The following is a 17,553-nucleotide window of genomic DNA, read 5'->3' on the forward strand; positions in this document are numbered from 1 at the left end:
GCAAGTGATTGAAGATGATCTAGCACTCTCTAATTCGGTACAAAAGTTAGCTAGACTTTTAAATTTAGAAATGTTCTCTAATTTACCTTGCCATCTTCAGCATTTGTCAGAAGCTGAGCGAGGTGACATTCTGCTACTAGTTGAAGATTTATCCACTGTTTTTGGAGATGTACCAGCATGACATAGTAGTCACACATGACAGGATCCCTATAAAGTACTTAGGGAAGTATTTACTCGTCTTGCAAGAGCTAATTTGACTTTGAACCTTGCAAAGTGTGAGTTTGGGATGGCCACGGTAACCTATTTGGGAAAACAGGTAGGCCAAGGGCCTGTTGAGCAAAAAGTTACTGCGATCAATGCATTTCCAGCTCCTACTACAAAAAAGATCTCCGTAGGTTTCTCGGAATGGTCGGGTACTATCAAGGTTTTTGCAAGAACACCCCACTTACCAATCTACTGAGCCCTTCTAAAAACTTTCAGTGGACTCTTGAGTGCTGTGTACTGCCCCTGTTCCACAACACACTGGAAATAAATCACACACAACAAAATTAAGTAACAACACAATGAAATTAAGCCAAAACACAACAGAAAAGTCACAGCACAATGGAAATAAACCCTAACACAATCAAATTAAATTAACAACACAATGAAATTGAGCCACAACACAAGGGAAAATACAGCACAATGGAAATAATCCACAATTTAACCAAATTAAGCCACAACACAATAAAATTAAGCCACAGCACAATGAAAATAAGCCATGACACAAAACAATCAAGGTACAACACAATACATTTATCAGAAAAACAATATTTAGAAAAATATTTGTCCTGAAGTGCTCTGTACAAAGCATATATGGTTGGGTTTCTACCAGTTTCTTATGTGTTTAAATATAATTGCACATAAATTCATTAACATGCCCAAAGGTATCAATTTATATTCAAATAGATATTTCTAGCATGCATTGAGTCTCTTCTGTTTAGATTTCCACACTGGAAGCCAATTACATGTTGAGTCAGACTGCACACAAATTAAAATACTGTTTTCTGTCAATTTTGTTGTGTTGCAGCTTAATTTCGCTGTGTTGTGACTTAATTTAGTTGTGTTGTGACCTAATTTGTGTTTTTATTTTCAACATTAAAACCCAGGGCCCCCCCGGACAGTCAAGGGCCCCTGGGCACTGGCCCCATTGGGCCGGTCGGTAATCAATCCCTGATTACTATGTGCTTCATGTAAAAAAAATTACATATACTATCTTAAAAATGTGTGCATATCATGCATATATTTCTCAAAAGAAGCTCATATCTACACAGTTATTGCAATAGAGTAAATATCTATGTTTGTAAATGGCAATAGTTTCATATCAACCAGTCCCTGGAGTATGCATGCTTCTTTAAATGACATAAGCCCCAAACCAGACCAACAATTGCCCATTGTTTCAGTTTATTTCCTTGCAATTTTGTTTTTAACCATAGCCACTTGTTCTCTTTTTTAATTGCGTAGCTGCAGCCCCTTGGCAGCACTTGTGCATGAAAACTTGTCATAGGCTGGCAGTAGTGCTACACAAAAGACATCTCACACAACACATGCGCAAATCCTTGAGTTCTAGAGCAAATATATTTTAATGGGAAAGGGAAAAGGGGCCACATGCTCCTTGCCAGGGTCCTGTGCATTTTTGAGCCTGATTCATACTGACAGAGGCCCTTTTCCCTCTTTGTGGTATTACATTATAAGGTTGCTTAGTGACTTCAGCCTGCCAAGCCAGCGGGGAAAAGATTAAATAAAGTTCAGAGCACAACTGAAAAAGAATGAACATGAAACACAAAGCAAAATGAACAACTATAAAAACATAGCTCCTTACAAGATTTTAGTTACTATTTGAAATCATGTAAGATTAGATTAAATATTACTCATTGCAACATCAACCGCTTTTCAACAATATGGGAGTGCGCTAATCAGTTATGTAAACAAGATCACTTGAAATCTCTCCAAATCATCAAAATGTTTGGTCAAATCTGACACTGTGTCCTAACTAAATGCCATGTGATAAGATTCCAGTGAAAAGCAATTTGTCTGTCCACAATTAATGCGAAACTGCTGTGCGACACAGTGTACAAATAATGTACAGTGATGAGCGGGATTTGGACAAATGAGAGTTCACAGTGGCTGGGGCTGCCTTGCACAATGCTGCATGATATCAAACAATCAACAAAAGTTCTGTTTTTCTACATGTTCTAATTTAAGGCCTAATTTAATAAATACTCTACTCAGGTATGTAAACACAGATGCATCTAGCTACACAAGCCGACTCGATCACACGAGAATTCATCTCAATAGTACGAGGTGGCAAATTCATTCCCCAATTCCATTTGTACGAAATCATACGATTTATACCCCCACCAAAGAGAGAATCTTCCCTCGGTTCCTTGTAGTTCCTGATGTGGCATTTGTTCCGTGTTAATCCAAAAATGTGTTTACGGAACTTTAAATGCTAACCAAAACCCCATCCCTAAACCTAACCATGTAGTGTAAGACCTTGCCCTACCCAGAGCATAAACATAGCCATGATAAAAAATTTAAAATCCCTAATGTGTACTAGGGAAGAATGTGACACTTCTGGGCTTGTAAAGCATGTTTGTGAAGTGTAGCCCTAGGTAATTGGTTGATGTATAAATTCTCATGAGACTATGTTGACACAAGCTCGAATTCGTCCATTGTTGCATCCCAAAATGTGTCAGACAGCAATTCATAACTCAATGCATAAAGTATGTTTTTGGCCTTATGCATCACAATCAGTTACTAGACAATCAATTGAGAGAACCAATTATGTATGGCATTGAGATCAATCCTGGCAGTAAAAGTTTGAAATGTGTGCAAGCACAAAATATATTTGAGAACTTTAGAGGAGGGCAAAGATTTCAGTGAATAATGACTTAAATTTCAGTAGATTCCTCACAAAAAGCAATCATATGTCTTCAGAAGACAGAGAGAGCACATTTGTAGAATGGACTACATTTATGGTACTTTTTTGTGCTTTTTTGAGCTTGACAGCTCCTGGTCACAATATGCTTTTCTTTTATGGAAAAGCACATCATCAACATTCTAGGAAATATCTCTTTTTTTCCCCACAGATGAAAAGTTTAAAGAGTTGTGCTTGATGTGTCATAACGGTGAGTCATTTATTTTTAAAGTTTAAAGTTATTTTCATTTTTGGAAGACCAGTGGCTTCCATGTGAAACAGTCTTTCTTTCAATTCAACGTTCAGTATGAACTCCAGTAGATGTGACCACCCCACTTACTTGGTGAACTCACTCAGACCTGTGTGAATCTTGTGTATCTTGCAAGTCCTAAGGCAGCTTGTCCATATGAACAATGCCTCAGTGTGTTTTCAGGCCCATTGGCCCCACCGTTACTGCCTTCCAAGCTCTAGGAGCGGGAACCAGGATGAGAGCTGACACAAAGCAGCTGTCTGAAAGCACTAGAGTGGCAGGAAGTTCTGCCAACATCTGGTCCTTCTATTAGAGACCCTCGAGAACCAAATCAGGCGATAGCAGGACACAGAAATAAGGAGATTGAAAAAAAATTGACAATAGTTCTGTTATAATTGCTTCAAGTCAACTCAACACTCTAACCATTTACTTAGGTAGCCATTAAGTAATAGTTCAATAATGGTCTACACATCAGAACATTGAGGTCTTTGTGTATTTGAGCATGAATGTGGTGTGTATAAAAATAGAGAAATGACTGGAGGTCACTTCCTCTCCACTGACTCTGGTTGCAATAAGGGGGATAAAGGCCAAAACAGAGAATATCCTGTTATCAGCAGAAACCTGTGATGCTTTCAGATAAGAAGATAATGCTAAACAACCTGATGGAGGTATGTGTGTCGGTGTCTGCAATTGTGTGTGGGATTGCATGTATATGGCCCTCTTGCCTCAATGTTAAAGGGAAAGTTAAAGGGATAGTTCACCCAAAATGTAATCACAGTTTAATCCTTTATTTTTTTGGGGTGTTTTATAATGTTTGGAACACAACAGCCATGTGAACTGTTGTTACATGGAGAAAAGGAAGATTCTTTAAAATGTCTAATGTATTCCTCCATAGAAGAAAGAAAGTCATATGCATTTGGAGTGACATAAAGGTGAGTAAATAATGGCAGAATTTTCTTTGCCTCAAATTTGACAAAAAAATCCCCACAAAGAACACAATTACAAACTAGAATTTCCATAGTGTCAAAAGTGTCCACAAACACCCATAAAGAGCAGTGAGGTTGTTACAGTCCTCAGTGGGTGTCTGGTTGTGTTTGAGGGATGATGTTGACCCTGGTCGGCTCTCCGGAGCAGGGAAAGACATCAATCTAATATGAAGTGTTAAATGAAAACCCGCTAGCATTCTGTTGTTCACAGTTCAGCACCCCGGAGAGTCATTCAACAGCTTTTATTTAACACAGAGAGCAAAGGTGTTCCCTTTCAACTTCACTGCGCCATTACAATATCCCCAACCAGAAACTGATGTAGTGACATTGAGCTGTTGATCTGTATAATTCATACCTATGAGTGTGACTATGGATAAGAGAATTTGGTCCAAAATCAGTACAATGCAACAATATGATCCCATGATCATAAACCTCAAATATTGAACTTCTCAAAAGGCCATTGTGAAAAAATAAAAAATACAGTTCATACAAATTATTTGAAAGGTTATATTTGAGTTGTTGGCATAAAATATATAGAGTTGACATCCTGTGGTGGGACATGCACACTCCAAAATTATTTTTAAGCCATTTTTTGCTAATTCTTTTCTAATTATTATACTTGAAGTTTTTATGACCTCATATTATTTTAAAGACTACATGGAATATTTGTACTCACACCACAGGACCGTGTAAAATAAACAAGATAAGGCAAAAACAAAATCTTGAATGAAATGGTGCCCAGATACAGGACCTGAGATGTACAGTACACTTTACTTTATTTATTCATTGAAATCGTAACATAAAACTTAAGCTGAAAAAAATTATATGGACATGCATCCAGTTTCCCAACAGAACCATCTGTAGTCAGGGCAGTGGCATGCCATGAAATTATGTCTTCCTTAAATGATTATAACAAACTCTAAAGCACAGCTACAAGCCCAACCAACCTTTCTGCTGACATTAAATAGCTATAGCAGACAATATTTAAAGAACAAAAGAATTACAAATAAGATAAAATATATGCAACAGACCATAGACAGGGGAAAGGCATCAAATGCATTGCATTGTAAGAGAGAAAAGACATATCAAATGCATATGAGTATTAGCCAGACAGTTTGTGATCTCACCATATATCCATGTACATTCACTGAGCACTTTATTAAGAACACTATGGTCCTAATAAAGTGCCAGACAGGATCTACTTCTGCTGTTGTACCCATCCACCACAATGTTTGACATGTTGTGCATTCTGAGATGCTATTCTGCTCACTACAATTGTACAGAGTGGTTATCTGAGTTACCGTAGACTTTCTGTCAACTTGAACCAGACTGGCCCTTCTCTGTTGACCTCTCTCATCAACAAGGTGTTTCCATCTGCAGAACTGCCACTCACTGGATGTTTTTGGCACCATTCTGAGTAAACTCTTAGAGACTGTTGCGCGTGAAAATCCCAAGAGATCAGCAGTTACAGAAATACTCAAACCAGCCCATCTGGCATCAAAAATCATACCACAGTTGAAATCACAGAGATCCAATTTTTTCCCCCAATTCTGATGGTTGATGTGAACATTAACTGAAGCTCCTGACCTGTTTCTGTGTGATTTTATGCATTGCACTGCTGCCACATGATTGGCTGATTAGATAATTGCATGATTAAGTAGGTGTACAGGTATTCCTAATAAAGTGCTCAGTGAGTGTATATGGGTAGTTGACATAAAAACTGTTTTAGACAGAATTTTGCAAATCATTTTGCAAATATAATTAATTACAATATTGTATTATCATTATGCATACAGCCTTTCTGAACTCATTACCATAATTCATATTTGTACTTTCACACCGCAGGAGCATTTAAAATGAACTAATGAAAATAATACAGCTGATTAAAATGATAATAATGGTGACCAGTTTCAGGACCTAAGATTTCCCACTTTCCCTCATTTATTAATGTATATTTTAACGCAAAATCTTGATGTTAAAACAAAAAGTATACATATAGAGAAACTACCCAAATATTCTTACAACTACACACAATACAATTGACACTGCAAAGAAAATTTTTTCATTCAAATAAGAACATAAAAGCAACAGGGCAGTAAAGCACCTAGCCAGCATCCCATAATACACCTTATATTGATTGAAATATCAACACACGCACAATTAACAAGACACTGAAACTCACCCAGTATTCTTTCGTTTCTCTTGCCCATGCACACACCTGAGCTGCAGAAGTTAAACCCGTGGCTCAATTCTGTATTCCTCTGTGCACAAGTGAGATATTTGATACCGTAGAAGCCCCAAAGAACTCAAAAAAGGAAAAATGGAAAGCGAGCTCAAGAGTCTTTTTTTTTTTATCTCTGCCTATCTAGAAAGGTACTCAGAAAAGTAGTTAGAAACAAAAGGTAATCATAACACTGTGTTCGGATGCATTCTGGAGCTGTGCCTCTCTTAATAACCCATGTCAGGAGGACATTGAGCCCGGCAGCAGGAATGTGACACGGAGAAGACAGAAGTGTTCACCACATTGACGGACACAGCCGAGTCAGAATGGAACTCAAGAGAGAAACGAGTATAAAAGAAAGGGAAAGAGGGAGGTCGGAGAGAGAGAGAGAGAGAGAGAGAGATAGAGAGCGAAAGGAAGGGTGTTTGGAAAAGAAGGAGAAGGAGGGGGATGGTTGGACGATTGGTAGAGAACACGACATGACATGGGAATTTCATTCAGCCTGGACTTGGAATTTGCCTCTTAACTTTTGTTGGGAATTCTGCCCCCAAGGCTATGAAAATGTATATTTTTGTACACTTATTAAAAAAACCCTATTATGAGCATGTGAACTGGGGTGAAAACCAGCTAGGTGACCATAATACACTAGCCATCTTTTTGAATTAAATAGTCCACATTTAAAATGTGAGATTTAAAGTTATGTTAATTCTCAATGCTGAGAAAATTAGACCATCAGCTTTTGCATAAATTTGCCAACTTGAGTACATTATTATTAAAGCAACAGGGGGATGTACCAAATATTACAAAAATTCAGAAATCAATATGATCACAAAGAAATCGACATGTTGTTACCGAATATTCTGGCACCCTGAAATTGACCCCATTCTGCCAAATTACTGACAAATGCCATCCCCCGTCAGACATTTTTGCATCAGTTTGAATGTTTGCCTTTTCCTGTCGCACTACTGATAGTGTGTTGCGTGACAATCCTCAGAGACATGGGTTCTGGTTCCATGGAAACCAGGAAGTAATCACATTCACATAAACAATGACGAGCGCAATTCAGAGTTTGCACTTTTCATCTAAAATTTAATTTTTACTCCACTGATGGTTAGGTTTAGGGTTGGGGTTGGTTTTACAGCTAGAGCGTGTGGTTAATAAAATATTCATTCCTGTTGACTGTATTACACAATTTAAAACTAAAAAATACCACTCGTTTTACAACTCACTTTTGGCACCACTCTGTAGACATTTCACCTGGAAACTGGAACTCACACTTGCCCATATGCTCAACAACATTTCCATCCTCGGCCACTGGGGGCAGTGGTACGCATTTCAGGAACCACAGACTGATTACAGCAGAAGCACTTTCGACACACTGTTTTCAAATTGCAAATCAGTGCAATCAGTCTGCAGAAATCATCAAAACTTGATACTCCAACGTGTTTGCTGAATATGTGATTATCTTTCTCTGTCTTCAAAAAACTACTAACTTTTGACTTTTTCATGAGCACAAGACCATACAGTTGCACTCTAATCTCTGTCTCGGCTAGTACTTTCCTAATGCAATTAAAACTTTGTAATGAAGAACATTTCATGTTACTGTCTTCTTAAGATGAATCGCTTCCGTTATATCCTTCCTCATTTTAAGTCGCTTTGGATTTTAATGGTTAATGGTTATTTTGTTAAATTACTTAAAAACACAAAAATAGAAGCATTTTCACTAGTGGACTCAACTGTATAGCAAATGACTGGTCTTGTATTTAAAAAAATAAGCACTCCAAAACAATTTGTTCTTTTAGTACAAAAAGTACAATGCTTTTAGACCCGAGTTTGTCCAGGTAAACACTGGGCATTCCCATGACCTTTGTGCTCACTCATTAAGTCGAATTTCTGTTGCTTTTATAGACCATAAAAGCCTTAGATAGTCTTTGACCTGTCCCTCAATGCAACCATCTTCCTCTAATCTGATAGGAAGATTGTCAGACAGAACACTTTGCATGGCACCACTCTAGTCTGTGATTGAGACCTGAGCTTTTGATCTCTCAGGCTGATCCCCTCTATCAGCTTCACCATCCATGAAGTGATCAAACTCAGTTGTATGGTTACAAATACACCAGAAAACTAAAAAATGTCAATGCTTACAGGGAAGCTGAAGAATACTGATGCAGACAGGAAGGCAATCAGTCTAGTTGAAATCAAGCTAATAAAATCTGTAATGTACAAAGTGTCATCATGCCTAAAATTGAATCTTAATCAATTATAAGATAGAAAAGTTATTTAAAAGAGTGTCCAATTTACTGAAGGGCCCATCAGCCTAAATTCTTTAATTATAGACTTTGCAAACAACCAGCTGAGCACTGAAATAAAATATAAAAAAAAAAAAAAAAAAAACATAATAAAATTGGCAGTTGCACAAAAACATATTAAATGGGCGCTCTGGAACACTTGATTTTGATTGGTCAATCGTGGCCATCTGAGTGAAATATTTTTTATATAATAACCCCTTGTAACGTATTCAATGGAAAGGAGAAGGGGAGAACCGGCTTGACGATATAAATAATATTTTAATGAGAAACTTATAAGACACAAACACACACATGACGGACATGTCCGTAAACTATCTCTCTCTCGTCGCGACCACCGTCTGCCCTTATCCCTCTCCGAGGTCATCTACCTGGACGAGGGAGGGGACAAGGGGAGGGAAACATAAATAATTAAAATGGGGGGGTACTTCCTGTAACAGTGTAGTACCCCCCAAAAAACACAGTACAATTTAAACAAGAGGGAAAAGGCCAACGCAGAGCGGCAGTGAGAGAGAGAGAGGGGAGAGAGATAAAAAAAAAAAAAAATACTTGCCGGTTCTCCGATACACTGTCGCATGGTCCTCAAATCACTACTCCACCCTCTCAGGCGGACGACAGCCGCTTCTCCCCGGGCAGACCGCAGTCAGACTCACGACCCCCGGCGGAAAGAACGCCCCTCCGCGTTCTCGGTGACTCATGGTGACACTCCTCCGCCCCTGGCAGCGGCCCTACCGCTCCAGGCAGTTGGGGAGACACTTCCCTCCTCCCCTCACGGATGGCGGTCTTCCATCGACCCCTCCGCATTTCTGGGGGATGGCAGGGCTCCATCGCTCCAGGCGGTCGGGGAGTCCAGTCCCCCACTCGCCTCGCGGTCGGAGGCGACCGGGCGGTCGGTCGGTCTACTCCCTCCCCTGGTGGATGGCAGTGTCGAGTACACCGTGACGGGCATCCCTCCTCCTTCCCGGGTTTCGGCACCAGTGTAAAGAAGTCAATGGAAAGGACGAGGCGAGAACCGGCTTGTCAATATAAATAATATTTTAATGATAAACTTAAAAGACAAAACACACACACATCTCTCTCTCGTCGCACCACCGTCTGCCATCGGCCCTTATCCCTCTCCGAGGCTTAATTAGCCTGATAAGGGACCGGTTGGTTATGATCATGACCCGGCCCCGCCCTCCGCCTTGCCACACCCCTAAACTGTACAACTGACCATTGCCCTGGTAGTTGATTTCCTACATAGCTGTGCCAGTTTTTCTCTGCGGTCTCTTCCTTTTAACATATTACAATAAATTCAACTCAAATCAATGTTTCATGTCCATGCATTTTTTTTTTCAAGTAGCCTTAAGCAGGATATTGTACAGTCAGCTGGTCATCATCACAAAATAAACCCCTCTCTGCTCGACGTCAGGGTCCTGATCATTCTGTTGGGATTTATTTTCTGATTATGACCAAGCTGTACATTACATCCCTGTACATTTTCCCCATATACCCTATATTAAGTTTCCATATTAAATGAGATTGCATGCACAAGAGGAAACCCAGTGTTCACATACTTTATCTCATGTGAAATGTTAATTGAAAACCTGACCAGATAACTAAGCTGCTACAGTGGAGACAACTGCTAAAACCTAATTGCGGTACAATACACATTGATGAATTTTAAAACTTTGTACATTGCTGTATTGCTCATTTTGCTCTTCACTACAAGCTCAAAAACACAGCCATAGTAGCAGTTCAAATTAATGGGGTCATCAAGACCTCTTTTCCCAGGGAAGGTAATTAAGCATTTAATGAGTGTGATAATAGATCATCAACAGCACATGACCACATGAGTAAATAAGAGTAGCGAGGAAGAGCAGCAATCTACCAGATAAGAACTGCAGATTGTAGGAGAATCTGAAGCCACATTACGTAGCAGATTGCAGAACTACTGACGTCCAGACTCACTCATGGAGATGATTTGATTAGTATGATTGTGCAAAAAGCTTTATGTAACTCTAGTGCATCTCAGGGAAAAAATACTGAGGAAACCTTTCAACGACCAAAGATTACATCTAGTACAGAGCATAAACCAAATATTAACAAAACAGTCTAAGAAAAGTTCTTGAAGGGATAGTTCACTCAAAAATCGTTTACTTACCTACATGCCATTCCAAACCAGTATGGCTTTCTTCTTCTTCAGTTGAACACAAAAGGAGATGTTAGGCAGAGTGTTAAGCACAAAGTATAAAGAGTATACAATTTTCGTTATCAACAAAAGTGCTCAAGCACTGAATGAGCGCATCTCGATTTTTGTAACCGTGCATCTTTGAATTCTTAGAATGAGCATGCGCCTGGAGATATTTGCACTAATTAATGGGTCCACAAGGTGGCAACACTCACACTTGAGCTATTGTGGTCACGAAGAAGTGTTAGAAGAAGATCGCCGCTGAACAACAGAAGACGAATATGAAAACAACAACAGTGGATGTGCACATCAAGAAGACGTGTGTGAGGTCAGGAGATACCTGCATTTGTATAATTCGAGTCTGAAGAATATAAAGACATATTTATGTGTCTAATCTCCTAAGGACAAATAGTCCAGTCTCTCATAGCAGTCATAGTGTGTATGCGGCAATCGCCTTCGTATGCGCACAGACAAATGAAGTATACTTTGACAGACATGCATTCGACTGTACGTAGAAGCCAAGCGTTCACGACAAAACCAAAGCATACTTTAGGCTTTATCCTTAGTCACCATTCACCTTCATTGTATTTTTTTTCTACACAATGAAAGTGAATGGTGAATAGGGCTAAAAGTTTGAAAGCCATAAATGTTTGAAAGGACATAAAGGTACAGTAAATGATGACAGATCTTTCAATTTTGGGTGAACTATGTCTTTAATCTCCCAAATTTACTCACTAAACTACGTAGAATTGCCTTTAGGGTCTTAATCAGTAAAAACAAACCATATAGTTCAAGGCTGAACTGTCAGGTTATTGCAACATTATTTTCCAGCTTTGCAATTTAAAATGTTACTGACCTCTAATTTTAGTCATCTGGATCCAGAACGTTCTATAACGGTGCTGCAACATAAACCACATTCTTAACAACACCCCATCCCCCAGTTCTGGTCCCATTGAAACTGGCATGAGGGTCTGCTGAAGCAGCACATTTCAGCATCAACAATTCAACTGCCCCATCACCCAGACCCCGTGTGCTGTCTTTACTGCCCTGCTGCTCAGAGTCAACAAACCAGGGCTTATATGGTGTGCCTGCGTTTGACGTGTGGGTTGGCACTGGAGAAATGATAACTAAAAGGTTGCATTAAAGACATTGAATGGCCCCAACTAGCTGATCAAAAACAAGCCTCTGCAAGTACGGTTTTCTGTCTTGTTAATTAGCTTCAGTATGTCAGTGACATGAAAGTCCAGAAAATGTATTTATGTACACTGTAGTTTTTGAAGTATGTGGAAAAATAGCCCAAAATGAAAATGCATTCATTATTTACTCACCCTCATGTTCTTCCAAACCCATATGACTTTCTGTCTTCCATGGAACACAAAAGGAGAGGCAGAATGTTAGGGGCTGACAGCCTTAGTCACCATTCACTTTCATTGCATTTTTTATTTATTTTTTTGGAATGAAAGTGAATGGTGACTAAGGCAAACATTCTGCCTAACAACAACTTTTGTGTTTGATTTATGAAAAACAATTGTGTGATGCATACCAAATGCCATTTTCATCTACAGTGTATTCTAAAAACTAAAGATGAAAAAAAAAAATATTGAGTATTAATTTAAATGAATGGGATGAAATGTGCTTTGGTTCATTGGAAATTAAATGGTGTTATACAGTATAGCATTCTCTCATGTGAAACTAAATGCATTTGAGGTTAACCTACCTGGACTATCCAGTTTGCATTCAGTGACATTGGTGAAAAGTGATGGTGATTTACTGTAGCAAGATTTATTAGAGTGTGGAGTATCTCCATACCTGAGGTAGATGTGAACAACCACAAGGACATATTTCCAGCTCAGTTAATACATAAATCTTCACAATTGTTTTTTATTATACTTTGGACACAAGGGCACCCTCTAAGCAGACATAAAACATAAAATTATGGTATGTGGCAGCATTAAAACATTTTTAATGTACTGTATATTACATGATTCTGTATCAATGATTTAAACGATCAATTTAGAATGATTTGTAAGAAATGTATAAAGCGAAATGTGGATCATGTAGAAAGAAAGAAATACTGCCAACAGAACACTTGGAGAAAGGTGCTATTTTGTTCACATGTCATGCTGTCTGAACAATGCCCACACAAGAATTTAAATGCCCCAATTCTTACTTTTCCTGCAACCAATGTCTGCTCTTTCATGAAATGTCTCGATGATGCTTTTCTCATTGATATTATATAATCTGATCAGTTGAAACCCTCTCTCCAGGTAAATGGTATCTAAGTACAGAGCAATGCAATCATAGGAGACTCAACGTAAGAATATTGGCATACGCAGAACATACATTTGATTTAAACAAATAACTATAGAGGCGACAGAAATTGTATGGGGTCTTGCCACCAAAACTTGTTATTGCTCCTTAAAGTAAAACTTAATCTCATATCTCATAATTAAATATTATATAAATATTTTTTCTCCAAAACACATTTGCAGCAATTAGTAGTACCCCTATAAATTCTTACAATATATCTGAAGTATATTCCCATTCATATTTAAAAAATGTAATACACCTGGGTGACAAGGAACATGAAATTGTTCAGCCATGACTTAAAATATAAGGTAACACACAAGCCAAATTCCCTTAGTCATCTATCACAATGGGTAAGACCAAAGAATAAAGTTATGATGTGCGGCAAAAGGTTGTTGAGCTTCACAAATTGAGAAGTGGTTATAAGAAAATAACTAAAGCATTGAAAATACTAATTTCCACCATCAGGGCAATAATAATTAAGTTACAATCAACAGGAGATGTTAAGAATCGACCTGAAAGAGGATTCATGTCTATATTGTCTCCACGCACAGTGAGGAGGGTGGTTCAAGCCATTGCTGCCAAAATTGGCCAACATTTTTCAATGGATCACAGCTGGAGAACTGCAGAAATTAGTTTGGACTTGGGGTCAGAAAGTCTCCAAAACTACAATCAGGCATCACCTACATCACCACAAGTTGTTTGGGAAGGTTTCAAGAAAAAAGCCTCTGCTCTCATCCAACAACTAATTCAAGTGTCTTCAGTTTGCCAGACACTACTGGAACTTCAAATGGGACCTGGTTTTATGGTCAGATAAACCAAAACTAGAGCTTTTTGGCAGCAAACACCAGAGATGGGTTTGGCGCACACATAATGTAGAGGTAGCCATATGGAAAAGTACCTCATGCCCATGGTTAAATATGGTGGTGGATCTTTAATGATCCAAAATCAACACAAAATTTGTTCACTGACCACAAAATCAAGATTCTGCTATGGCCATCCCAGCCCCCTGAACTGACCCCCATAGGAAATTTGTGAGTGGAACTGAAGAGGAGAGTCCACCAGTGTGGACATATTTTCCACAGCCTTTTCTGCTCACATTTACCAAGGGGGCCAATATTTTTGGCCACAACTGTATGTCTGGATATATTTGAACAATGCTTGACATATGGTGTCCTGCTCTGGTTGCCTCCAGACAGTGTGTGTGTGTCAGTACTGAGTTGACAGTACAGTCAGAGTGTATTAGCCCTTAACTCTCTTCTGTCCAACAGCCTTACCAGGGGACCATAAATTAATCATGCTCTTTCGTAGATGACAAAAATATGAATTCCATGAAGGTAGCATTCAAAAATAATACCTCTGTTGTATTATTACTGGTATATAAATCACTCAATGGGCTAGGACCTCAATATATTGCAGATATGCTCACTGAATATAAACCCAACAGATCACTCAGATCATTAGGATCACATCAGCTAGAAATACCAAGGGTTCACTCTAAGCAAGGAGAGTCTGCTTTTAGCTATTATGCCAGCCGCAGCTGGAACCAGCTTCCAGAAGAGATCAGATGTGTTCCTACAGTAGTCACATTCAAATCCAGACTCAAAACACATCTGTTTAGCTGTGCATTTACTGAATGAGCACTGTGCCACTGTGTGTCCGACTGTTTGTACTGTATTTTATTTTATTTTATTCTAAACTGTTTCAATTATTCTTATTTTTTTATTCTTATTTTAAACTCTTCTATGTAAAGCACTTTGAATTACCATTGTGTATGAAATGTGCTATATAAATAAACTTGCCTTGCCTTGCCTTGTTGTGTGCGTAGAGTGGGGTTCAAAAGAAACATTCACAAAACTGCTTCCAATTTGCCTTTTCTTTTTTCTTCCATTACATACTATATAAATAGCATAACCGTTTCTGTAGAGAAAGTTGAATTAGAATTTAGTTTGAATTGATGTTTTAAAGATCATTTTGTGTTTTTCAATATATGCGAGGAAATATCACCATATTTGTTTGATTTGTTAATTTTATTATAATAATTTAAGCACATTTTTTAGGTCAAAAGGAACTTTTTGGGCATTTAATTAGTTGTTTTTAAGATTCATAAGAGACTCTTTTTTAGAATTATTGATGTTGTTTTACTGTAATTTGTTGTTTTGTGTAGTCACCATTAGGGTGATTAGTGTTCTCTTTGGTGAAGTTAAATCCTGTTCAATCCATGCCATTTTTCCTTGCGCTTGTGAATGTTGTTGCATTATTTGCACTTCTTCGGGGAATTCATTGTTTAATGATTAACCTCAGTCATTATCTTCTTTGCCCTGCGATGGACTGGCGACCTGTCCAGGGTGTCCCCCGCCTTTCGCCCAATGTTAGCTGGGTTAGGCTCCAGCCCCCCGCGACCCTGTACACAGGATAAGCGGTTGACGATGGATGGATGGATTATCTTCTTTTGAGAAAAATCAATTAGGTAGAAACAACGTTTATGTTCATTTTAAACAACATGCTATTATATACTTTTTATGTAAATATTAAATGAATTGATATATTTGTGTTATCTCACATAGGTTTTCTAGTTATTTTTGACATAAAAGTACCATAAGTTGAATTTACTTTAAATGTTTGATGCCAAAATGCTACATATGTATTTTAAGTAAATCTAACACAATTTTTTTTTTAATGTAGACTTATGAATCACACACTATAAACAAATGTTAAAGGTATTCTGTACAGTAAAACAACTGTGTGGATTCATCTCGATAGGTTTGCCCCAGTTTGTCCATTTTTATCTGAGTCACCTTCAGAACTGAAGCAAAAGCTCTCATTGTGTCGAAAGTAAAAGGGCTGATGATAAAATTCTATCATGTGACTCATAAGATTAAGAAATCTGAGCCAAGCAAAATAAAGAGGGGGCAAAATTTATGTATTCAGCAATTCACATTAAAATGTTCAGCCTTTGTTTTCACAGAAGTTGAACTCTGTCTGTTTAAGTCATTAGCAAAAGATTACCACCCCCTCGTAACCAAGACCGGAACATTTTCCCATCCATTTCTATCCTTAGGATAACCTCTCTAAGTATTTAGTGTAACCAAAAAGAACAAGACATGAATGAATCAAGTGAGGCACAACAAGGACTACTATTGAATGCCTCTGCCTGGGGAAAGGGGGACAAAAGAAAAATTATATTGTAGTTTTCCAAGATCCACATCAAGCAGAAGGCAAGTATCTAATTCAGTTTGACCACGTGTGCCAAATGCTAGCATTTACTCCAGTTCTGCTTTTCATGAGGTTTTCAGACTACTTCATCGCCAAGTGTACATTTAGTATCCATAGTTGGCATTCAGATCCTTTGAACTGCAAACAGCATCCATTGAGGTAATAGGAGTGCAGGCCATCTTCTAGGTGAGTCCATTATCCAGAGACTTAAATTAAATGGCTGTAGTGAAAATAATTTGTATGTAGTGTACTTGCTTTTTTTCCCCTCCCCAATTTGGAATGCCCATTTCCCAATGTGCTCTAAAGTCCTCGTGGTGGTAGTGACTCGCCTCAATCCAGGTGGTAGAGGACAAATCTCAGTTGCCTCCGTGTCTGAGACTGTCAATCCACTCATATCACGTGGCTTTTTGAGTGTGTTATCGTGGAACTTCACGCTATTCTTTGCGGCATCCATGCTCAAGTCACCACGCGCCCCACAGAGAGCGAGGAGTGTAACCCAACGTGACTCTACACACCCTAGCAACCGGGCCAATTGGTTGCTTAGGAAGCCTGACTGGAGTCACTCAGCATGCCCTGGATTCAGGGTGTGGTAGTCGGTGTCTTTACTTGCGGAGTCATCCAGGCCCCCCATTTATGTGTATCATTTAGCAGTCCAGTACCTTGTACAGCATCAAAACACACTTAATCACACAATTTATATGGAACTCACGATCGTATTGAATAATATTGAAACATTTTCAATATCAGATGTGATTCAGCATTTTAGTTTTTGGAATCATTTGGTTAAACTGGAAAATGCTTGTCCGACATATCTCATGACTTAGTCAAGACCGATATTGCACTTTTCTTGAATGGAGGCAAAATAGAGCTCCTCGGCCTACTGTTAAATACATTATACATGATAAAATATAAAATAAATGAGTGAAAAAAAGTTTTTCAACCTGCCCTGAGAGACAACCAGGGACCTCATAAAGACTGTTAGTTCAGCTCTTCTCCATAGGTCAAGTCTTTGTAAGGGTCACAGATATTAGAGAGTTAGCAGCTGAGGAAGGATCAGGCTACTTTTGATGCACTTTTCCAGTTACCCACTTGTCCTTCCCTGTGTCCTTCCCATCTAATACTATAATGAACATTTCCT

General features: G+C 38.6%; 1 protein-coding gene across 3 annotated transcripts in view; it reads right to left on the bottom strand.

The window, feature by feature from the left end:
* Nucleotides 1-11,885, bottom strand: part of LOC127657005 (protein eva-1 homolog A) — a 35,846-nt gene extending 23,961 nt beyond the window's left edge. The window contains exon 1 of one of the 3 annotated variants that reach the window (XM_052145618.1): nucleotides 11,749-11,885. The gene's annotated coding sequence lies outside the window, so the exon portion shown is untranslated. Of the gene's footprint in view, nucleotides 1-6,377; nucleotides 6,735-11,748 lie in introns of those variants that run through there. The other 2 variants (XM_052145617.1, XM_052145616.1) reach the window with 2 other exon arrangements.
* Nucleotides 11,886-17,553: the final 5,668 nt, after the last annotated feature.

Source organism: Xyrauchen texanus, chromosome 16 (assembly GCF_025860055.1).
Source record: "Xyrauchen texanus isolate HMW12.3.18 chromosome 16, RBS_HiC_50CHRs, whole genome shotgun sequence".
Taxonomy (NCBI): domain Eukaryota; kingdom Metazoa; phylum Chordata; class Actinopteri; order Cypriniformes; family Catostomidae; genus Xyrauchen; species Xyrauchen texanus.